Source organism: Pyrus communis, chromosome 2 (genome assembly GCF_963583255.1).
Source record: "Pyrus communis chromosome 2, drPyrComm1.1, whole genome shotgun sequence".
In the NCBI taxonomy this organism is placed as follows: domain Eukaryota; kingdom Viridiplantae; phylum Streptophyta; class Magnoliopsida; order Rosales; family Rosaceae; genus Pyrus; species Pyrus communis.
The window spans coordinates 30,225,638-30,250,905 of record NC_084804.1 but is presented as its reverse complement, the minus strand read 5'-3'; the positions used below and the strand labels follow the sequence as shown (position 1 = coordinate 30,250,905).

Genomic DNA, 25,268 nt, shown 5'->3' with positions numbered 1-25,268 from the left:
ACAAACGACGAACGACGAGAACAACAAAACAATGCGGAAGTAGAGGATCGTCAATCAATGGTGTTACCCTTGATCGGCGATGATACCATGTTAACAATAGCTATGGAATCTGAAAGATCAGGAAAGACTAGAGAGAGAAAGGGAGAAAGCTCAAAAAGAGAGAGAGAGCTTTAACTGAACTTTATTCCTTCAGTTATGTTTATTACAAGAGATATTTTTCATTATAAATACATGTCAACCTATCTATCTCAACTCATATAATCCAGTGACACATGTCATAATCTTGACCACTAATATACTCTAACAAAAACATGGGGAACCGGAGCAAAGAACCCGAAGCTGAATTGGTTGGCAAGTATGGTGTTTTTGACATGCTTGAACAGCATCCTCACATTGGCCAAACCAAGGTTGAGTTCACTAAATTGTAATTTTAATTCAGTCCTTCTCTGGGATTACAGATGTGTTCCACTTTTCTGCTACCCTCTTCTTATAGCGCACATTTTCTTCTCGCCTAGTCTTAAACCACAATGATGTATTATGTAAACAACGTAACCAATGAGCCCTAGGGTACATGACACGCTCCGACCCCGATATTCTCTGAACACCAAGGTAGGTACGTGCTGATAACGCAAGCCATTTAGAATGCATGAGAACAAGAACAAATAAGACTTATAAATTTAAATATAATTAATATACGAATGAGGAACGTGTTCAGAGCATACAACTAATTTAAAACACTAAAAAGAAATAATATAAAATTGAATGAATAAAGGAGTGGGTCCTACACCGAGAGGACTCGAAGATGCGGATGTGGAAGTGCCTTAACGTCGGAATTGTACGCCTTAATAAAATAGTTATCAACATATTGACCCCCAAAGTTTTCCAAAAACAACAATAGCATAATATGTAATAGGTTTTCCAAAAACCCTAGCATGCCATAAAACTTTTCATAAGACATATTTCGTAGATAGTGTGCTAACTAGTGGTATCAGTATCAGTATCTCTTTTCTGCAGTCAAAGTCAAATTCAAAATCAACGGTTAGACCGAGTCAACGATTACAGGTCAACGGCTGGGTCAAATCGGGTTAGTCAAACCAAGCTGGGTCAAAGGGTTCGATCAACTGGGCCTGGGGGTTATGGGCTTGGGTTCTTAGGCCTGGGCTTAGCCACTAGGTTGGGTTTTAAGGCCCAAAAGCCCAGGTCCAAGGGTTTTGGGTCAAAGGCTCACGGGTTGGATGCCAAAGCCCGAAGGCCTAAGCCTACACGGCCTTAAGGCCTGAGTCTAAAAGGGTTTAGGGTTTCTAACTGGGCTAGGCATTGAAGCTTGGCCTGATTGATTTTGGGTTATAAAATCAAATAAAAAAACATAAAAGGGTTTGGGTTGGGTTTAAACGGTCTTAGGGCTCGAGTTCCATACACGGCCCAAAGGGCCTAGGTTCATTGGACTTGGGTCACTGACCCATTCCTCGCCGACGAAGGAGGCCGGAGCTTTCCGTGCTTCGGTCGTCGGAAAAATTCCCATATACCCTACAATCTAACTAGGAAATTGAAGGTAAAGGCAAAAGGAAGCGGTTGCTACCTGTGATTAGTCGTGAAACGGCCAGAGATGGTCGGACATGAGCTCGCACACCCACGGTTCGTCGAACCTGGGTTTGGTGTCCTCTGGGTGCCCCAGAGCTTCACGGAAGGGAGGGAGGAAGAGAGAGAGAGTCCTCGGTGGTAGTGGTGGTGCCGCACCATCGTCGGGGTGCACGGATTTGGGTGGGTGTGTCGATCAGGAAAATGAGTGAGAGGGAGAGTTTCAAGAGAGAGTGAGAAGAGTGAGCTGAGAGGGAAAGATCGGGGAAAGAGAGAGAGGGTAAGTGGGTCAGTGGGCTACCAGGTGGCAGCATGAGGGAGGGAGGAAATCCAGATGGAGGGTCTGGATTAGATTAGGATAAGGGACCAATTTGCACATTTCAAAAACGTTTAGGGATAAAGTGAAATTACAATTTAAAATTGGGGGTGGGGTTTCACAGTACAAATTACAAACTGAAGACTATCCGTACATCAATATTTTAGTAGTTTCCTTCTACACACTCTATTTTCTCAAGCTAAGATTTAATCTTGAGTTCTGACTAAATCCTCATTCTTGTAATTTTTTAACCTCTCTCTTAAGTTCTTACTAAAGTTGAATGCATTTTTAGCAGCCGCGAGTCTGATTATGGATTGGTGAAGATAGAAAGCATAGGTAAAGTAATCCAGTTTGCTGAAAAACCAAGGGGAGCTGATCTAAAAGCAATGGTGAGCAAGAACCAGCAGTTTTTCTGCTATCAGAATATTTTTTCTTTGAATTGTTTTCCACTTTCTTTGAAAATCACTTTTGCATCCTGTTATCGTGTGCTCATTATAGTATTAGTAGGAGGAAGGAAAATAAGATTAGTTACTATTAACATCCAATCTCTTATGCTGATAACGCCTAGTTACTACTTTGTTCCGTTTCATCCTTTTTGTAAGTCAAATTGAGGGCATCGGAATGGTCTTCGAATGATTTCATTAAGTAAGTTGATTTGGAAGTAAACTTTAAATATAGTTATGAGAATAACATCATGAACTGATGACATGATATTTATATTTCCGAATTATTCTTTGGTTCTCCCGGTGTTTGAATATTCACTTTGTACTTGGATGTACATGATTTAATTTTTGTGAAAATTTATATTAGACTTAAGTTTTACTCTTCTTGGTTGATATTCTACAGTAAGCAGATACCACGCTTATGGGATTGTCGCCACAAGATGCATTGAAAACTCCTTAAGTTGCATCAATGAGAGTTTATGTATTTAAGCATAAAGTTTGCTGAATCTTCTGAGGTGGAGATATCCGACATCCAATGACTTTGGGTCTGAAATCATTCCTGCAGCAGTGAGAGAGCACAATGAACAGGTAAGATAAAAATTACAGTTGATGCATCGTCATATGTGAGACTGCGAGTGAGTTTATCAATCAAGGCATGACCACCCCCATTTTAGGATTTAAGAAGACAAAAGAGTGAAGCCTCAATTGAAAGATCATAAAATTTGTGCCTTTTGCATGAACAATTCAAGATTTTCGTATTTTCTGCAAGCCTATTGATCTGTGTAAATGTGAATTTACTTAGGAATTGGCTAATTTCCTAGACTTGTAATTGTGTAGTTGTTTCGTAGATTTGGGCCTAGTTTTTAGGCAAATTAATTTGGGGCACCGGACTTATTCAGGTTGAGCATATCAAGGGTTGACTATGTCTACAAGGTAATTTGCATTTGCATACTATATTAGGAAAACTATATTTTTGTGATTAAGTTTTATTAGGAATAAAATTCATAAAAAAATCAATCAACAAAATTGTTTTCCTCTTTTCACATTAAAATCAATTCTATTTTTTCCTACTCTTTTTGGAACGTGATTTTCTAGTGATTAAAAACAAAGCTTGAAAACCTTTGTTACTGACTTTTGCAAAAACTAATTTGAGAGATTTATATTGAGAGAAGCAAAAGTGAGTTCTTGGTGAATCAAAATTATAAAGCAACTTTGCGAAGCTTTTTATTTCTAGTTTGCATCTTCATATTTCATATTCCATATTGAAAGCTGTGTGCAAAGGAGGTTGTGTGTTGACATGCTTGTTCGTGAGGATCATCAATTCGAAAAAGTTCAAGTATGGACTGTGTAAGGCAAGACAAAAGTATTGGGTAGATTCTTGTTTAGAGTTTATCTTCTTGAGTCTTGTAATAGTCCATTCTTAGTGGGCTGTGATGACCTTGTTTTTTTCCTCGTACCATTGGGTACAAAAATTCTTGTGTTCATTTACTTCTGTTGCAAGATTTTATTAGTTTGATTTGGGATTGAAATCTTTGTTCAATCCTATTCCGGTTATCTATTTACTCTACCTAAGGCACGATTTCAATTGGCACCAAAGCAGGTCTCTAAGATTTTAGAGAGAATTTAGGGGTTACTCAGGATGGAACGACATTATGGGTCTTCTTCACATCCTCCTTAGTTCAAGGGTGAAAACTATGGAGAATGGAAAGCTAGGATGTAGGCGTATATTTGGGTACAAGGAGATGATGTTTGGGATCTGGTTTTGGAAGGATACGCTGTACCTACCAAGACTGAGAGAATTATTGAGAAATGGAAGATTGAGACAAAAGATGGTGCAGAAGAGAAAGATGTTGTGGTTAGTGAATTTCAAATTCCGAAACTTTAGTTGGAATGGACTGTTGAAGAAAGGGCTATGAGTGTTTACAATCAAAAGGGCATACATGCCATATTTGCTGCTGTATCTTCTGAACAATTTGCACATATCAGAAATTGCAAGACATCAAAGGAAGCATGGGATAATCTTATGATTGTTCATGAGGGGAATAACAAGGTCAGAAAGTCGAAGCTGCAAAGACTATATCACAGTTGAATAACACGAAATGGGAGAAGAAGAACCTTATGTTGAATTCTAAGAAAAGATTATTGGGATAGTGAATAGTTGTGCAAGCTTGGGAAAAGTAATACTAGAAGTGGAAGTAGTGGAAAAGATTCTGAGATTGTTGCTTGTCAGACTTCATCCCAAGAAGACTACCATAGAAGAGGCAAGAGATATAGATACTTTATCTCTTGCTGATCTTAGTGCAGCCTTGCAAACCTACGAGTCAAAATTACATCCTGTAAAGAAGGCCAACAATAATTTAGCATTGAAGGTTATGAAAGAAGAAGATGATGATTATAATGAGATTGATCCGAAGCAAATTGCCCTAATCACTTGTCATTTTCAGAAGCTACTGAAGAAGCAAACTTTTAAAGGAAGTGGCTTAGGTACAAGATCTTCAACGTCAAAAGATGGGTCTCAAAGATTCATTCCCAAGTCTGAAGCAAGGAAGTGTTATGCATATTCACGGTACGGACATAAAGCCAAAGAATGTGCAAATACTATCTCCAAACAAAATGAGGAGAAGAAAGCCCTGAAAGCCTCTTATAATTCTTGGAGTGACAGTGAGTCAGATATGTCCGAGGTTGAGGAGGAAGAGATTGCTTTTGTTACCTTTGAAAACAGTGATGAACCTGATGATTTTGATGAGGAGGACGTAGATATTGAAGAAACTAGGGAAAGGTACAAGGAATTGTATCTTAACTTTGACAAAGTGAAGAAAGAAATTGATGGACTCAAGATCAAAGAGTAAAAAATTGAAGATGAGGGGCAGAGGACTAAAACCATTTTTCAATCCCAAGTCAACAATTTACTTACTGAGAGAGACTTGTTGAAGGAACAACTCAAGGAAGCTGAGGAAAAAATGCACAAATTGATCATAAGGGCTGAAAAACTTGATAGAATGATTGAAATGGGTAAGCCAAATGGTAACAAAACAGGTTTAGGTTTCAAACTCTCCTCTTCAACTAATTCTATGACTAAATTTGTTAAACCTGTTATTAGCTCTAATATTGTTGCTTATACTACTGCCTCTAAAAATATTAAAGCAACTGTTTTACATGATAATGTTATGACTAGTTTTGTGCCAAAAAGTTTTAATCAAGTTTGTCATGGTTATGGTGAAACAAGTCATATTAGGCCAAGATGTAAAAATAGAGTTAAAAAGGTTTAATGAGTTTTTGCAAAAAATCTTCAAAATCAAATTTCAGAATTAGCAAAAGAAGTTAGCAGATTGTCAGCTTTAATGCAATCTGGAGCAATGAAGTATAAATGGATATGGAGGAAAAAGGAACAAGTTCAAAAGAACTTACTGTGTTCCTTATTCATCACTTCTAACATTGATAAGACTAATGTTGTTTGTATGGTTGCATTTACAGCTGAGTGCTTGTCTAAAAGAAAAATGGTACTTTGATATTGGTTGTTCTAGATATATGATAGGTGACAAAATTGGTTTGAATCTTTCGTCGATGTGAAGGTAAGTGGTTCTGTAACTTTTGGGGACAATAAGAAAGCTTGCATTTTAGGTAAAGGTACTGTCAAAATTGTTGGCTTACCTCCCTTAAATGATGTTATACTTGTTGATGGACTAACTACTAATCTCTTGAGTATTAGTCAATTTTGTGGTGAGTTTGGAGAATTTAAATTCAACACCAAAAATTGCATAGTTAGTGATCTAAGTAGCAAATAAGTTATATGTGCACCAAGATCAAAAGAGAATTGTTATTGCACTAACACTGACAATTCAACTTTATGTTTCAGGGTAGCAGATGATCAAGTGGAGTTATGACACAAAAGATTAGGACCTGTGAATTATCGAGATTTACTCAAGTTGTCAAAGAAGTCTTAAGTTCATGGACTACCATCACTAAGTGGACTACTAGAATTCTTGAGCTTATGCATATGTATTTGGTAGGTCCAATGTCAACTCAAAGCATTGGTGGTAAGAAAGACATTCTTGTTTTAGTTGATGACTTTTCAAGGTATGCTTGGGTAGATTTTCTTGCTACTAAATCTGATACATTTGATTCATTTTCTAAAATTTGTTCTAAGATTCAAAATGAGAAAAATGATAAAGTAACACGTCTTAGAACAGATCATGGGACTGAATTTGAAAATGCATCATTTCATGATTTTTGCAATACTAATGGAATTGCTCATGAGTTTTCAACTCCAATAACACCACAACAAAATGGTGTTGTTGAACGTAAGAATAGGGTACTAATTGAGATGGGAAGAGTCATGCTAAATCCTGCAAATCTAGCCAATCATTTCTGGGCTGAAGTATTAGTACAACATGTTATACTTGGAACAAAGTTTATCTCAGACCAGGTACAAACACCACACCATATGAGTTCTGGAAAGGTAAGAAATCCAATGCAAGTCATCTTTGAATCTTTGGTAGTATTTGCTACATCTATAAGGATAGAGATTTGGTGGGAAAGTTTGATGCCCGTAGTGATACCGGTACTTTTCTTGGTTACTCCTTAAATTCTAGGGCTTATAGAGTTTACAATCATTGAACCAAAATTGTCATGGAATCGATAAATGTTGTTATTGATGATTGTAAGACATATGAACCTTTTGATAAGTGTGTGGATATTACAATATCACAAAGTTTATCTAAAGTGAAGGAAGCTTCTACAACTGATCATAGTAACATTGGCATGCAAGACAACACTTCCACCACTGTTGAGACTAGTGATACAAGTTCACAAGTTCAACGTCCAGAAGTCGAACAAGTTCAATGCGATCATCAGGTTATAGATATCATTGGTGATCTCAATGCTCAAAGAATAACCCGAAGTCAAAAAGCTCAACTTACAGAAGAAATAAGCTATATATGCTTTGTATCTCATCTCAAACCAAAAAATGTCAAATAGGCTGTTGTGGACAATGAATGGATCTGAGCTATGTAAAATGAGCTTAATCAATTCACCAGAAATGATGTTTGGTATCTTGTTCTAAGACCAACTGACACTAATGTCATTGTGCTTGTGTTACACCCCACCCCTGATTTTGAAAGTAGTTTTGATTTTTTATTTAAAAATTGTTTTTAGGGCTTTAATAGGTTTGCCCAGGGGGCTCACCGTGTATTTGTGTTCCCTGGTCTCTCTCAGTTTTCTCTTCAGCTCTCACTTTCCCTTATCACTCCCTCTCGGCTCTTTCTATCTCAGCCCCCTCCGAGGGCTTCTCTCATCAACAAACAACAACATCAACATCTCCATTAACACCTAGTGAACTTAGAATCGAAAAAGAACACCCCGAACCCTTCCCTTTCTCTCGGCCTACGCTGTGCACCGAAGTTCTCCGACGAATTCTCTCCTCCTCCAGCGAAGGTAAGCCTTGAACCTAATCCAAAAGTCATAGATCATGTCTTAGTGTATGTTTGGAAGTGGTTTTCAGAAGTTTTATCGATGTTTGGACGTAGGAAATTTTTCGTAAGCACTGCCTCTTTCGAGGAAATTTTTGGCCAAACCATGGCGAGTTGGCTAGCATGCAAGGTATCAATCTCTTCGTCTCGCTACAACTTTCCTTTTTGAATCACCCAATTTCGTTTAGTAGTGAAGAGGTTACGTTCATTTGAATCTTACCCAGTTTTCGACGACCTCCTTGTTTTTCGAGGCATTTTCGGCCAAACCACGGCGAGTTAGATGTCGTGCAAGGTACCATTCTCTTCATCTCATTGAGAACTATGATTTTCATTTTTGAATCACTTGATTTCATTGAGTATTGGTAAAGTTATGAACGTTTAAAGTTTGTTTAATTTCTAATTGAATTCCGGCCTTCTTCTTCTTAAGGTCCGACGGACCCAAGCCCTTCAGGCCATTCCTGCCAAGCCCAAAACCCTGGGCAGCCCAACCCAACCCTTTTTATTTCTTTTTGTTTCTAATTATTTTGTTAATTTAATGGCCTTTGGGCCATTTCCCTTTAGTGCCTTAGGCCCGTGCACTTTAAACCTTAAACCCTTTGGACAAAGACTTTTGGGCCACACCAAGCCGGGCTCCAGCCCGTATGATACCAAGCCCAAACCTGGTGGAATATTCTAAGGAATATTCCAAGGAATATTCCCCTGTTGACTTTTCGAAAATTTACTAGGGACTCTTCTAAGGGTAATTTGACGTCCTGAATCTGTTTTTGACATCCGTTTTCCCAAATTAAATTGTTTGGATAGAGCTTTATTAATTGTGCCCTTTATGTGCTTAAGGGTAATTATCTATGGCGTTTCCTTCTTCGCTAGGTTATGTGGCTTTTCGATGGCGAAATACTATGAGTGGACCCCTTCTAAAAATGCATGTTTTAATAGTAGAAATGCATAGATGAAAAGTCTGATTTAAAGACTACATTTTATGAAACGTTTTGCGAGATAACTTTCTTACTGAGGCTAATTTGAATTATTAGTATTTTTCCTATAACCCGTGTTCTTGTAGAATATCTGATAGATGACGATATAATATTTAGAACATGTTTAGAACACCTCTTTATAGTATAGATGATGGATGACTTTATACTATGAAGTTGCTTTTCAATATATGTATGTTAAATGGTTTTGTACTTACCTAGTGGTCCCAATTCTGTTACGGGACGATAGATAGATTCTGGTCCATTCTAGGCGACGGTTACAGTGTTGGCATAGGGCTTGAAGTGTTTTTCCTCTGGAAATTAGCACAGGGACGGGGAGCTGGCAGAGGCCTGGGGGTGGCTTTCCTTTGGCATTTGGTACAAAGACGGGCAGTTGGCATGGGGCCTGGGGGATATTGGACATTCACTAGTGATTACGATATATATGAGTTATGATTTGAGACATTGCACGACATGCTAGGTTTCGGAAAACCTATGTTTATCATGACATATGTGTTTTCATAAAACTTGGGGGTTAGTATGTTGATAACTATTTTATTATATATATATCAATTTGGTCCACTCATGTTTGTTTTACGCCCCCTTCAGGACTTAGAATCGAAGCATACAATCCCGGCGTCAAGACACTTTCGCATCAGCATCTTCGAGTCCTCTCGGTGTAGGACCCATCCTCTTATTCATTAAATTTTATATTATTTCTTTTTAGTATTCTAGTTAGTTGTATGCGCTGATCACATTTCTTAAATGGATATTCATTATTCTTTTATATTTATAAGTCTTATCTATCCCTTGTTTTTAGCTTTTGCACTCAATAAATGGCTTTCGTCATCCTTGGGTGTAGGCCAGCACGTGCCTATCCTGGTATTCGGGGAATATCGGGATGGGGGCATGTCAGTTTGGGCCCAAAATATTATTTTAGGTCGAGCTTAGAGTTATTCTTGGCCCAGTAGCATTTGTCTAGAATCTTGTTATGGTCCATCCAGTCAAGGTTGGCTGAAGGTGAAGTAGTTGATTCTTAGTGCAGCAAGGAGTCTTCAAGCTGAAGGTGCTTAGGATCAGGAGATGAATCTAGTTTGTTATGAAGCTTGGTTCAAAGTCCTATTGGAGCTAGTTCGGCTATGAGGGGGTTTTACTACTATAAATAGAGAAGGGAGTGCATCATTCAAACCACTCTAATTCAACACATAAATTGCCCTAAGCAAAGCTTCTCAACAACCTTTGAGATTTTTTCTTCTTCCCCTTTCTTCCCGCCACACATCTTTAGTTTGGATAAACAGTACTATGAAGGCAACCGACAACATTTTCAGTTTAGATAAACAGCACTGGAGCCATAGAATCAACCGATTAAGGAACACCTTCAGTTTGGATAAACATCACTGCTTCGAGACTGACTAGTTATTTATCCAAGTCTCGGTCGACAAGGATTTTTGAGTTCTTGTTGGTAAAGGTCATCTTATCAGCCAGGATGGCTCAAGCATCCGACAAATCACTAATGGAATACCTCACGAGGTTTAAGTCGGCCAGAAATTGGTGCCGAGTACCTCTCCCTGAAGTTGAGTTTGTTAGGCTTGCCTTGAATGGCCTAGACGTGGAATACAAAAAGAAATTCCTGGGGGCGAACTTTCGAGATATGTACGAATTGGTTCAACATGTCAAGCAATATGAGTACCTACTTCGAGAAAATAGGACTATAGTGGAGATGACTATAGTGTGGTTGAAAGGAATAATAGGACTATAGTGGAGATGACTATAGTGTGGTTGAAAGGAATAATAGGACTATAGTGGAGATGGCTAAGTGTTTGATGTTTGAAAAGAAGATACCACTTGAGTTTTGCGCTAAAGCAGTTAACACTGCTGTGTATGTTCTAAACAGATGTCCTACTAAGGCTTTGGACAAGAAAACCCCCTTTGAAGCTTACAGTATAAGAAAGCTAGGAATTAGACACTTGCGGGTGTTTGGTTCTCTATGTTATGCACATGTTCCAGATCAACAGAGGTAGAAACTTGATTTATCAAGCATAAGATGTATATTTCTGGGATATGAAAGCTATGAAAAGGGTTACAAGTTGTATAACATTGAATCTGGAAAAGTCATTATTTCCAGAGATGTAGTTTTTAATGAAAAAGCATGTTGGGATTAGAGTGCATAAGAAGAAATAAGTATTTCAGTTTCACTTATTGAAATGTCAAATGAGAAGGAAAAAGAGACTTGCAAATCAAGCTTAGCTGAAGCTGAGATATCAGAGTTGCATGATGGGATGTCTAAAAGTCCTGAAGAATCACATGCTGAGATAGGTGTTACAGAACAAAGTGGAGGTTTAGGTCCACAGGATTTTGATCATACTCCACTTAAATACAAGAGTATTGTAGAAGTGTATGAGAAGTGTAACTTATGCATTATTGAGCCTTAAACCTTTGAAGATGCAGCCAATGATGAAGCATGGTAGAAAGCCATGGTGAATAAGATTACAATGATTAAGAAGAACAACACTTGGGAGATCATTTGATAAACCATCAATTGGTGTCAAATGGGTTTACAAAACCAAATTGAATCTTGATGGCTCTGTGTAGAAAAAACAAAGCAAGGTTGGTTGCAAGGGCTATACTAAAAAACCAACACTTGTTGCACTAGCTGCACAGAAAGGATGGAAACTGTTCCGATTGGATGTGAAGTCAACATTTCTAAATGGAGTGTTGCATGAAGAGGTATATGTTGATCAACCTCCTGGTTTTGAGATTGAAAATAAGGAAGATAAAGTTTACAGACTCAAGAAAGCTTTGTGGACGACATCATCTACATAGGGAGTTCACAAGCATTGATGATGGAGTTCAAAACTGAAATGATGAGGCAGTATGAATTGACTGATCTTGGGTTGTTGCACCATTTTATAGGACTAGTTGTTCTACATACTGAATCTTGCATTTTCTTGCACCAAAAGAAATATGCAAGGACTTTATTGGATAAATTTGGTCTTAGGGATTGCAATTCTGTTGTTACTCCTTTTGTAGTGAATGACAAACTGTCTAAAGTTAATGGAAGTCAACAAGCTGATGAGAGTTTGTATAGACAGACTGTTGGGAGTCTCTTATATTTGATTGCTACAAGGCCAGATATCATGTTTGCAGCAAGTCTGTTAACCAGATTCATGCATAACCTTACGAGGAAACATATGGGAACAGCCAAGAGAGTGCTTAGGTACATTCAAGGCACACTTCACTATGGAATAGCTTATGAAAAGGGGAAAGAAGCAATGTTAATTAGCTATTGTGATAGTGACTGGTCAGGGAGTGAGGATGATATGAAGAGCACATCTAGAAATGCATTTAATCTTTAATCAAGCAAAGCAATGTAGCTCTCTCAATAGTAGAAGCATAATATGTTAGTACAGCAAAATCCATTACACAAGCAATCTAGTTGAGATTTATGCTCTCAAATTTTGGTGAGGAACAGGTTGAACCAACACAAATTCTATGTGACAATACTTTACTATAGCAATAACCAAGAATCCAGTGCATCACCACAAAACAAGGAATATAAATAGAAGATTTCATTTCATTAGAGATGCTTTGCAAGATAGAGAAATTGTAAAACTAAAGAGCAGGTAGGAGACATTTTCACCAAAGCTTTGGCTAGAGATCGATTTGAATACTTGAGGAAGGCACTTGGAGTAATTTCAGCATAACACTTGCAAGGGAGTGTTGGAATATAAGTGTTTATGCTAGAGAAATATTTGATTAAGTCTTAGTTTCCAGTTTAAATGCAAGTAATTGCATTATAGTCCAAACGTGCAGCTAACATGTAATCTTTGAATTAGTGATCTGTGTTGACACTTGTAACTATCTTATAGGGTAGATTACATGGATGGCTTGATTTGATTGTAATGGCAGAGAGAATATCTCACTCTCTCTCTCTCTCTCTCTCTTGTAACGGTAATATATTCCTGCACACGTTTAGTGTGAGGTGTGATGAATGAAACCATTTTGTGAAGAACATTCCTTCTCTCTGCAACTTCTGTGAAATTCTAGAAACCTTACATCACCATTTTTGATGTATTTCATTGAAACTGAGATCATAGTCTCTTACATTTTAACAAGTTGCCCTTTTCTTTTACAAGCATATCTGTTCAGAGACTATTGGGAGGGCATTGGAACTATAAAGTCTTTCTATGATGCTAACTTGGCCCTCACTGAAGAGGTAGATTTCATTGTTTCCATAGGGAGCAACATTTTTTGTTTCTTTTCCCTTCGGTTCCCATTCCTTGAGTTCATTAAGCTTGTGTAGTAACTGCACACATGCCTTTCCATATTGTTTTCCTGGGCACCTTGTTATTGCACATCATAACATGTGAACATGGAGAAGATATGAATCCTTATAACAGTGGAGTTCTTAAGTAATATCTTGATGTGGTAGAAACTAACACACAAATTAAACCCTATAATTTAGACGACTGTAGTATGAGCAAGTAAGGATCGTTCTAGTCTGGGGATTAGGAGGGATGCTAATAAACACAAATTAAACTTAAAAACTGAAAACTAAGCTAGACTAACACAAAATAAGAACTAAGGGGGATTTTTGGACGAATTTTAACAAAAATAAAGTAAATTGCAGCAAATGAATTAGGTCTTGTACGAGATATAGGTGAAAGGCTAGCTAGATGATTGTTCTCCACACATGAAACATATGCATACAAATCAATTTCCAGTTATTATTTCTATAAACCATGAATGACAATGCCCTAAATTAACCGTGAACAGCACTAATTAGCTCTCAGATTTTCCTAAGTTCATTGAATTGGACTCAGCGATGCAACCAAATTATTCTTCCCAAGTTCCTCACTATGAAAAGCATGATAGAGATGCATCTCAAAGATCATTAAGTTCTATGAAAATCATAAGCATTGACAAGGCATTCGTAACTATGAAAAGCACAATACTCATGCCAAGAATTTACTTAACTCAATCATGCCTAGTGACTTTTACTACTTACAAATATAAGTTCATAACGATTAGGTGAAATTCCCTTATATTCTAGCATCAAATCCCTGCATGCAAACTAAGTGTGCACCCTTAATAAACATACAAGAATAAGTTTTCTATAAAGTAGATAAGTAAATCGCATTCATGTTTTATGAAACAATAACTAGATGTAATCAATTTATATAAAACATATGATCATGGCTTCGAATTCAATTCTAGCTAAAAAGAAATTTAGTTACTCATGTTCATCATAATTGAAAAGCAATCTAAAATAAACATTGAAACTTAAAACAAAGATAGAAAGAACTCTGAAAATTCAAGCAACTTCAATGGATGAATGGTAGGTATGGCCCTTTTTTTCTCTCTGCAGGAACTTCATATATATAAGGGGAAATGGCTGAATCCAAGGAGGAAAGGGTTTTGGCGTTTTTTGAGTTATTTTAGGATTCTAAAAATCAGGTAGAAAGTGTTGGAATGTGAGTAGGATTTCTCTTTGCAGCTGGAGATAAGATAAGATAAGATTGGATAAGATAAGATAAGGTAAGATAGGATAAGATACGATAGGATAAGATAATTTTCCTTTCCAATTAGGATTCCTCTTTCTTGTGTAATTCCTTGCCTTCCAAGCCTCAACTTAAATTTCTCCAGATTTTGGCACATGTCTAGCACCATTTAAATACCAAAAACGTTCAGCCCATATGCTATCCACGTAGGCTATCCAATAAGTCCAAAACTACTCCAAATTGCTCCATTTTGCCATTTATTGTCATCTTTACAATAATACGAAATTAACATAAATTACCAAAACAAATATAAATTAACGAAGTAAATGCAAAGAAATAAGATAGCAAAGTCACATAAATGCACTCCTATCAAATTCCCCGACACTTAGCTTTTGCTAGTCCCTGAGCAAAACAAGGGAAACAAAACAAAACCTAAACCTTCCAACAATTGCCTCAGGGATTTCTAATGAAACTTTACATGTTAAAAATCATTACTCACATAGATTTTAGTCATCCTTACTCTCGAGCTTATACTTAATCGTAGTAACCACTCACTAGCTCACATTTAATCAATTAAAACAACATTTGAAAGTAGTAACATGCCTTAGAGAGTTCACTCAATTCCTCACTGGATATACTCTCTATTTTCACACAGATTTTCTGACTACACTCCCTAAACTAAGTCTATGCGAGAAGATTGATGTAAACATGTAGACTAGCACTCACATATGTTATAACAAAGAAGGCACTTTCCTAATTATTAATACAAACATGTATATGATCTCATGAACGGAATGCCACCACTTAGAAGCGAGAACTAGGGATTCCATATGCTTATACCAATTTCAAACTCCACATATTGAAACACATAACAATCAAGATAAAAGTCTAAGGGTTGTAATGGGGCTAAGGTATTAGCTAACAAAGAAAGGTTAACGATAAACAAAGGTTCTTAAAGTGATAGTAAGCAAAGTAATGAAATCAACACTTAGAATTCAACTTTTGATTGCAGCACCCAACATTAAACTCAAAGGGGAGATTCGTACAACTTTAGGGTCAGATTCACATTTTTAGACCCTTCTTCAGCAACCACCACTTTTGAACTCATTGTCACTTCTTTTCAACCTCTTTTTTTTTTTATTCTTGTTCTTCTCTCCTTTTTTTTTCAACGTTTTTTCTTCTTCTTGTTTTTTTTTTCTTTGAAACATACGCACTACTTCATTGGATTCAAAATAATAAATTCTTCCCCCACACTTCTTTTTCTGCAAATCGTAGATCAAAAGGAATTCCCAACAAGTCATGTGTCACTATTCTTTAAGAACAAGGGTATGGATATTCCTATACTAGGCTAGGTAGGGATAATGCAAGCTAACAAAGAAAATAGGCTAAATAAGGCTCAAAGGGGTTAAACCTACAAAACATATGCAAGGGATAAGGCTTTTTGGCTATAGTGGTAACTAAGCAACTTCATCTTGTTATTTGTTATGCAATCAATTTTATACTTTGAATGAAATAGGCACGAGTTCTAGTATTTGGAACTAAAATGATGAAAAAGCATTCCAAGTAACAACCAAGCAAAGAAATAATGAGATCATGCAACGACTTTAGAAAACAAGAATATGACAGAATAATAACTCTCCAAACAATGAATAGGCTTAAGTCTCCCAGGGTTGTAGCGTTAGTTTGAGTTTCTTCCTTTAATCATGTTACAAAAACTGATATTTTTTCTCTTTGTGATTACATGTGAATTCGTAAATGACAACTACAACTAAGTATTAACCAAAGAGCATATCAAACTTCCACCCATGTTTGTAACTTTCTTTAGCAGTCATGCAATTAAAAACCATATCCTCATCATTGTGTTGGAACGTACCTTAAGACACAAACAAGCAACAACAATGACTCTTTTTGGTATTTTTCTCAAAATTTTTCGATTTTTTTTCTTCAAATTTTTGTTATATGACACACAATAAAACACTTTAAAACAGTGAATAACAATATTAGTAGTGATAGGCGGTGAAATTCGAAAATAAGTCATGAAAAACAATCTGTTTACACCCCCACATTTAAACCTAACATTCTCCTCAATGTTTCAAAAATAAACTTAAACAAGAAAGCAATAAAAGATAACTAGCAAACAAGACAATCATGGCAAAGTAAAAACAATAAAGTGAAGGGTAAAAGAAAGCAAATCTAGTTGTAGGAGCCAGAAATTCCATTGTCTCTTTATTTGAACACATGGGTTGCCTCCTAAGAAGCTCTTTCTTTAACGTCTTCCAGCTGGACAACACCTCCATTTAATCCTCACTATGGCCTGCGGCACGAAATTGATCTTTGAATGGAAGGTGATACTTGAAATGATCTGTTAATGGTTAAAATTTTTGAGTGGGTGCCTGAATCATTGAAATCAACAGCATGTTAGTAGAAAATGAAATTGAAATTCAAGGAGGTGGCTTACCTATGTGCTGTGACAAGAACTCAAGGACAAACACTTCTTCAAAAGTTTGAGGAATGTTGCTCTTAGCCAGATTTGGTGTGAGGGCAGTGACTTGTCCTATGTTATAAAATCCACCTTTTTGGGGATGGTTGTCTCAAGTATATCCTCTTTGATGAATTCCAGATATTCCATAGCCACTTCTTTCGCTTGAATCATTGGAAAGGTTTCAAATATGTCTTTTTCACTCACTTCTTTCTTTGATTGCATAAACCTGTGAGAAAAAAACACATTTGGTGGAATAAAGTCAGAAAGAATTGAATTCGGAACAACCTTACTAGAATTGGTGGGCGCAGCAATAGGATTAGAGATGATTAGGTGTTGCGGTAAGGTTTCTTCTAAGCTTGTTGTGGCTGAGTCTTCCTCCTCCTCTTTGGACAACAGCTCTTTGTCCACTTCTAGGCTATGTTTGGACACTTTCAAATCATCTGCAACCTCCATACCACTTCCCAAAGTGATAGCTTCAGCGATTTCAAAATCTCCCACTGAATTGACAATAGTTGAGTTGGAGAGTTCGCTTTGTTCTTGAATTCATCCCATGAATTCTGCGATCTATCCAAGTTGATTTTTCACATCCCTCATCTCTTTAGCTTGGTCTTGTAAACCCTGAGTCAAAGAAGTTAGTGTTTGAAGAATTTTATCATAATCCATTGACGAACTTGAATTTGGTTGGGGTTGTTGTGGGGGAAGCTGTGGTAGTTGCATAGGTCTTGAATAGAACTCCTCAGATGGCTGCCAATATCCTTCTTGTTGAACTGGTTAAGGTTCCCTCTATATAAAATTTGAATGATCTCTCCCACCTAGATTGTAAGTATTGGAAAACAAGTCGTTCGTTGATTGATTATGGCCTTAATAACCCTAAGCATTGACACTATCCCAACCTCCATTCTCAATTAATTGAGGATGTTGATTAGTTTGATATCCTTGCCTATAGGACACACCAAATGTAGGGACACTTTGCATTGTGGACCTTTCGATATACTGCGACATAAGAGAAATAAGATTTGCCATTTGAGCTTGAAGATTAGCAATTGCCATGTCTTGTCTCTAATACTTGAAATCAAAGAAATAAAACTAAATCAAATATCAACAGAAAAAACAAATGAAAAACGTAGAGCGATCAGCAATTTTACTAATCCCCAGCAATGGCGCTAAAATTTGATGTGATAAAAACTAGCACACAAATTAAACCCTATAATTTAGACAATTGTAGTATGAGCAAGTAGGGATCGTTCGAAGTCAAGGATTAGAAGGGATGCTAATCAACACAAACTGGACTTAAAAACTGTAAACTAGATGAAACTAACACAAATAAGAACTAAAGGGGGTTTTTGGATGAATTTTGCACTGAAACAACTAAATTGCAAAAACAAAGTGAATTTGGACGAAAATTGGGTGAAAGGCTAGCTAGAGGATTGTTCTCCACACATGAAACATATGCATACAAATTGATTTCCAGTTATTATTTCTATAAACCATGAATGACAATGCCCCAAATTAACCATGAACAACACTAATTAACTCTCAAATTTTCCAAAGATCATTGAATTGGACTCAGGGACACAACAAAATTATTCTTCTCAAGTTCCCTAACTATGAAAAGCATGATAGAGATGCATCTCAAAGATCATTAAGTTCTGTAAAAATCATAAGCATTGACAAGGCATTTGTAACTACGAAAAGCATGATAGTCCTACCAAGAATTTACTTAACTTAGTCATGACTAGTAACTTTTACTACTTACAAATATAAGTTCATAACGATTAGGTGAAATTCCCTTATATGCTAGCATTATATCCCTACATGCAAACTAAGTGTGCATCCTTAATAAACATACAAGAATAATTTTTCTATAAAGCAGATAAGTAAATCGCATTCATGTTTTATGAAACAATAACTGGATGTAATCAATTTATATAAAACATATGTTCATGGCTTCGGATTCACCTCTAGCTAAAAAGAAATTTAGTTACTCATGTTCATCATAATTGAAAAGCAATCTAAAATAAACATTGAAACTTAAAACAAAGATAGAAAGAACTCTGAAAATTCCAGCAACTTCAATGGATGAATGGTAGGTATGGCCTTTTTTTTCTCTCTGCAGGAACTTCATATATATATAGGGGAAATGGCTGAATCCAAGAAGGAAAGGGTTTTGGCATTTTTTGAGTTATTTTAGGATTCTAAAAATCAGGTAGAAAGTGTTGGAATGTGATTAGGATTCCTCTTTGCAGCTGGAGACAAGATAAGATAAGATAAGGTAAGATAGGATAAGAAAGGGTAAGATAAGATAATGTACCTCTCCAATTAGGATTCCTTTTTCTTGTGTAATTCCTTGCCTTCCAAGCCTCAACTTTAATTTCTCCAGATTTTAGCACATATCTAGCACCATTTAAACACCAAAAATGTTCAACCCATATACTATCCACGCAGGCTATCCAATCCAAGTCCAAAACTACTCCAAATTGCTCCATTTTGCCATTTATTGTCATTTTACCAATTGGAGCTACAATAATACGAAATTAACATAAATTACCAAAATAAATAGAAATTAACGAAGTAAATGCAAAGACATAAGATAACAAAGTTGCATAAATACACTCCTATCATATCTTAATCTTAATTCTGGGAAGCAAGAGAAAAAGCATTTTCTATCCTTGATGTGTGATTAACACTTGGGAAAATTGCGTTATCTATTTTGCAAAATTCCGAAGTTTGAGTTTTATGACCCAAAGACACCAATCTTTACCTCTCCTCGATTCTTACCACCAACAAAGATCGAGAAGTGCCGGCGGGTATGCTAACAGACTCAGGCTCGTATTGGCAACTTAGATGAGGTGTCTCTCTTCTCATGCATTAGTTGTTGTTTTTTTTTTTTTTTTTTTTTTTTTTTTTTCTGCAGATTGTGGATGCAATAATCTCACATGGATGTTTCTTGCAAGAATGTAGTGTCCAACATTCAATTGTGAGTGAACGTTCATGATTGAATTATGGTGTCGAGCTCAAGGTTACTTATCATAGTTTTGGAGCAGAAAATTTGAAAATTTGAAGATTTGACCATTGTGGATGCAAATTTTCGCATTCTCCTTCTTTGACAAAATTGCACCTACAAAACAAATAACACCTTAGGTCAAGGCCAAGAGCCTCACGCGCCCATGATGAATGTTGGGGGGGGGGGGGAAGGGGCTTTGGCCGAAGAACCTCCGATGCCAAAGTTAGAATTTAGAGAGAAAAGTGTTTGGAGAGTTTTTGGGAGTTTTGCAAGAGTGTGGAACTTAGCTTTTTAGAGAAAATGGGGTCCAATTTATAGAGCATGGCCGGCCCTCTTTGGGAGAGAGACTAGCTGGCCTTTGGGTGTTTTTTGGGGGTGTAATGGGTGAGTTATTTGGCAATTAATAGATTAATTAGGTAATAAATCCATTAATTGGCCAATTAACTTAATTTATATGGAATGTTTTGAAGGTTATGGAGTAAATACCTTGTAGGGAATATAAGATGAGGATGGATGAAATAATTTTGAATTTAGTACCTATTTTAGGCACTTTTGGCTTTGTTGAAGGATGCTTGCCCGCTGCTCGTGAGTAGGAAAGCTGGTGTGTATCGAGGGTAATTTTGTCTTTTTCACCCAAAAATCCACGTGTCGCCTCTTGATTATTTTTGGCTCCATAAATGCCCTTACACCTGTTAGGCTGCTCGTAGGAAATGGCAGCAGATGTAGGGATCTTGCTCTAGGAAACTTAGGACTGCTTCCTATTTTGATGTAGATTCCCTCTTTAATATGAAATTAGATCCTTCTAGGAAAGGGAAATAAATTCCTCTTAAAGTCTATTTAAGTCCACCTTAAGTGAGTTGTTAAATCAACTTTGGAGAGCAATTTATTCTACCCTACAAGAGAGAGAAAGCTTAGAGGATATTTATTCCCCCTCCTCTAGCAATCTTCTACATCTTGCCCATGCAAAAGATCATCTTTCGTTGCTTGCTTCATCTTCGCGCCGCACCAATGTAAACAATTTAATTTTCCTTGTCTTTTTCTTAAATATTGCTATCGCGGTGCAGCTGTCGAAGTGGTGCAGCACGTCGGCTGGTAGGGGCCAAGAGTCGGCTTGGCATAGGCCAAAGAGGTGGTGTGGCAGGGGCCATTGCTTGTGATGCTCGGCTTGATTGAAGCCAAGGATTGGCTAGGCATGGGCTGAGGAAATGGAGTGGCATGGGTTACCGTTTGGGCTGCCTGTCCGAAATGAAGAAACTGCTTGAGTTTGATTTCTCAGCTGCCATAAATGGAGTAGTCAAGGATGGAATTGCCAAGATCGAAGCTGTTGAAGATGAAGTGTTGGATGAGCGAATTGTTAATTGCAAAAAGTGGGTGCTGCCCCCTGACCATTTTGATTCCTACTCGATCTTCAAGCATTCGATCCTTTGAGCCATGTGGCTTTCTCACACTGAAGAGCTTACCCAGATGGGTGTCGGGGAATTAGTTTACCATCTCGCATTGGAGAGCAATTAGTTTACTTTCTCGCACTGGAGAGCAAACCCATATAGGTGTCGGGGAATTAGTTTACCCTTTCACACTGGAAAGCAATTAGTTTATCCTCTCGCACTGAAGAGCAGACCCATATGGGTGTCGGGGAATTAGTTTACCCTCTCGCACTGGAGAGCAATTAGTTTATCCTCTCGCACTAGAGAGCAGACCCATATAGGTGTCGGGGAATTAGTTTACCTTCTCGCATTGGAGAGTAATTAGTTTATCCTTTCACACTAGAGACCAGACCCATATGGGTGTCGGGGAATTAGTTTACCCTCTCGCATTGGAAAGCATGGGAATCATTGTTGTGAGCATAGCTGAGGAAAACTGGATTGCTAGGATAACCGAAATAATCCTTAACCTGCCTTCGATTCTTGGTAATTGGGCTAGTGTGTCCTTCTGGTACTCGTCTACCCCCAGCGTGCCATTGGGCTGAGCTGCTACATTTGTTGGAACAAAAGTAGTCTTTATATCCAAGAATTTATGTGGGGTAGTCCGGTCTATTCGATCTTGTCATTGAAAGATGACTCGCTTATGTTGGTCATGTCTCATCGGAACGCCTTGTCAATAGCTTCGTTGTGCGGGAAATTGTTCAATTGCTCGGTCAGGAGCATTGCTACTTCTTCCTGAATTTGCCTTTCTTGGGGTGGCAGAACTCTCGGCTGCCCCTGGTTGTGACCTGCTGGTCTAGGCTGTTCTTCCATGTGTTTGGCTCGTCTATGCTGCAGCTGTGATGGGTGTGATATGGTCCTAGAAGGCGAGCGGGTAAGTCGTAGGCTGCTGGTTGAACTTGAGCTGGATTGAGTGACTGCTTTTCTCCATCCGCTGTGCTGCCTACTCCGATGTAAGGTGAAGGATGTTCCTTGCGGGCCTTGCCGCGAATGAACACTTCACCTGGAAGGTTACTCATGTTGATTATCGGAGTGTGGCCTCAATTGTGAGGTGTATGTTTATCTGTAGGCCTAACTGAGATTGCACACTCCTACACGTGCTAAGACGGGAGTATACACTATCTCGAGGGTCCAGTCGGAAGTGTACTCCCTTAGAACACTCGGTTCGTGACTGGTCAAGTGGCTGCTTGTCGAGACGCTGGTGGAGAAGTTCGTTTGCCCTTGTCTTTCTTCGGGACACCTCATCCAGGCACGTTGGATCTAGGTGCGTTGCAAGAGTTAATTCACCACGGTTGTCTGTTGTGCAAAGGTGCTGGTCAACTCTATGACTTGTTAAGACAAGTGTTGTTTGCCATTTGGATTGGAAGAGCTTGATAGGAATATGCCTCCTTGAGCAGTGGAAGTCTGGTAGGCTCCGGGCTCAATATTTGAATTGGACAATGTCAAATTCGCGGAGAAACATGGTGAAAATGCCCCCGGCTCAATGGTTGGTCCAGATGGTTGAGATAGTCTTGGGCCGATTTGGGCTACTTAGAATGTCGCGGGAGCAGGTTGGGCCACGAAAGTGGGCTGCTCGGAGGGAGCAGGCTGGGCCACGGGAATAGGTTAGGCCACGAGAGCAAGCTGGGCCATGACAGTGGACTGCTTGGCGGGAGCAGGCTGGGCCACCAGAATGGGCTACTCGGCGTGTGATGCATGCGGGTGCAAGGCTTAGGCTCGACTTGGCAGCGCATTGGGCGTGGAGTGACATGGCTTGGCATGTGGCCTCAGTGCCGTGAGTCGCCTTGGATAGCATGGCTCGGGTCGCGGTGGTGACACTATGGACCTCGCCGCGGGTAGCTACCGTGGTAGCCACCGCGATGGTTCCCGTGGTGGAAACTCGTGGTGGTGGTGGTGCTGCTCCACTTATTGTCACATTTACCCTTATGCATCGCCGTGGTTCCATCTCTTGAATGTTGAAATTTTCGTTTGTTGAAATTTCTAAATTTCTAGCCATTATACTTCTCTTTTACGTTTTATCAAAGAATTTTTACAAATAAAAAATTCTAATAATAAGAACGTATGAAAAATCTACAAATGGACAAGAAAATATAAAACCTTGGATGCGAGAGTCTTCTATGATTGTGGGACTCAACTCTCAATGAAAGCACCAATTTGTGGATGCAAATTTTCGCCTTCTCCTTCTTTAACAAAATTGCACCTACAAAACAAATAACACCTTAGGTCAAGGCCAAGAGCCTCACGCGCCCACGATGAATTTGGGGGGGGGGGGGGGGGGGTGGGGGGCTTTGGCCAAAGAACCTCCGATGCCAAAGTTAGAATTTAGAGAGAAAAGTGTTTGGAGAGTTTTTGGGAGTTTTGCAAGAGTCTGGAACTTAGCTTTTTAGAGAAAATGGGGTCCAATTTATAGAGCATGGCCGACCCTCTTTGGGAGAGAGACTGGCCGGCCTTTGGGTGTTTTTTGGGGTGTAATGGGTGAGTTATTTGGCAATTAATGGATTAATTAGGTAATAAATCCATTAATTGGCCAATTAACTCAATTTATATGGAATGTTTTGAAGGTTATGGAGTAAATACCTTGTAGGGAAATAAGATGAGGATGGATGAAATAATTTTGAATTTGTTACCTATTTTGGACACGTTTGGCTTGGTTGAGGGATGTTTGCCTGCTGCTCACACGTAGGAAACCTGGTGTACCTCAAGGGTAATTTTGTCCTTTTCATCCAAAAATCCACGTTTCACCTCTTGATTATTTTTGGCTCCACAACCATTTTATTATTTGCGTACCTTCTCCCAGATGACTTAGTTTACTAAGTTGTTCTCTCTGTTTGCAGGATGCCATAATGATGGGTGTTCACTATTACCAAACAGAATCTGAAAACGCATCTCTGCTTGCAGACGGGGAGGTCCCAATTGGTATTGGAAGCAATACAAAGATTAGGTAACTAGACTCATAATTCAAGAAACGGTTATTGAATTTAGATGAAATATTTTATCCCGCGTTCTCTAATCATGTCTTTATGATTCTTCCTTGAAGGAATTGTATAATCGATAAGAATGCAAAGATAGAGAAGGACGTTATGATCGTGAACAAAGATGTAAGCATAGCTTCCCATGATCTAGTCTTATTTCTGGGCTACGTTTATCTTTTCCTTCTACCTCTTAACTGAAATTTTACATGGGAAGGCATTTCATTGAAGAAAATATATACTTTTACATTTAATCTTACGGTCCATCTTAACTCTCTGGTCATGTAGGGGGTTCGAGAAGCAGATAGGCCAGAAGACGGATTTTACATTCGCGAGGGGATCACAATTATTCTGGAGAAGGCGACAAGACAAGACGGAATGATTATATAATGGTCTTAACATCTCAACTACTTTCCAAGGACAGTTGAAAAAGAGTAATGAGAAAAGACTCTTGCGATCGTGTGCGCATTTGGCAGAAGCAAACAGCTTCTGCAGGATTTTGTCTTTACAATAGACAAGTACCACCTTTGTTACTATGTTTAAACTAGGAAAATCCTTCAGAACTCATGAAAATGGATTTTATAAGCTTTATAACCATTAGAGTCGGGAGATGTACAAAAATAAGCTAAGAGAGCTGATCGCCGGCTGCTTTTATCTTTCGTGGAGCCGATACATCCACAAGAGCCTATGAACTTATGTATCGATATTGATTTATGCGTATGAATAATTACAGTGAGTTTGAAATTTGAAATATGGTTGTATCTTAGAAAAGAAGGCATTTTATTTCTGTCTAAGAAACCGTCTGCACACGTGGTCTTGCGGGTGGACGTTTGTTTCATATGATGCTGGTTCGAAGAGAATCGACTCGGCAGCTATTTCAATGGAGAAGGGAGCCAACAATCAAAGGAAAAAAGAGGTCTAAAAACAGAGGTATTTTAGAATACCTCATTTTTGTTTCAATTTGCTTGCCACTATTACTACTACAGTCTGCTTTTCTCAGTATGCCTGTCGAAACCAGGACCTAGTAGATAATGTGAGGATCACAAAACCACCTGGCCACAGAGTACAGGCAACCACTACATCCTCATTTAATATATTTAGCTAGGGCGAGCTTCAAA

The 25,268-nt window shown here is 38.2% G+C and overlaps 1 pseudogene; it reads left to right on the top strand.

The window, feature by feature from the left end:
• Positions 1–311: 311 nt before the first annotated feature.
• On the top strand, positions 312–24,540 carry LOC137725033 (glucose-1-phosphate adenylyltransferase large subunit 1-like; annotated as a pseudogene).
• The last annotated feature ends 728 nt before the right edge of the window (positions 24,541–25,268 follow it).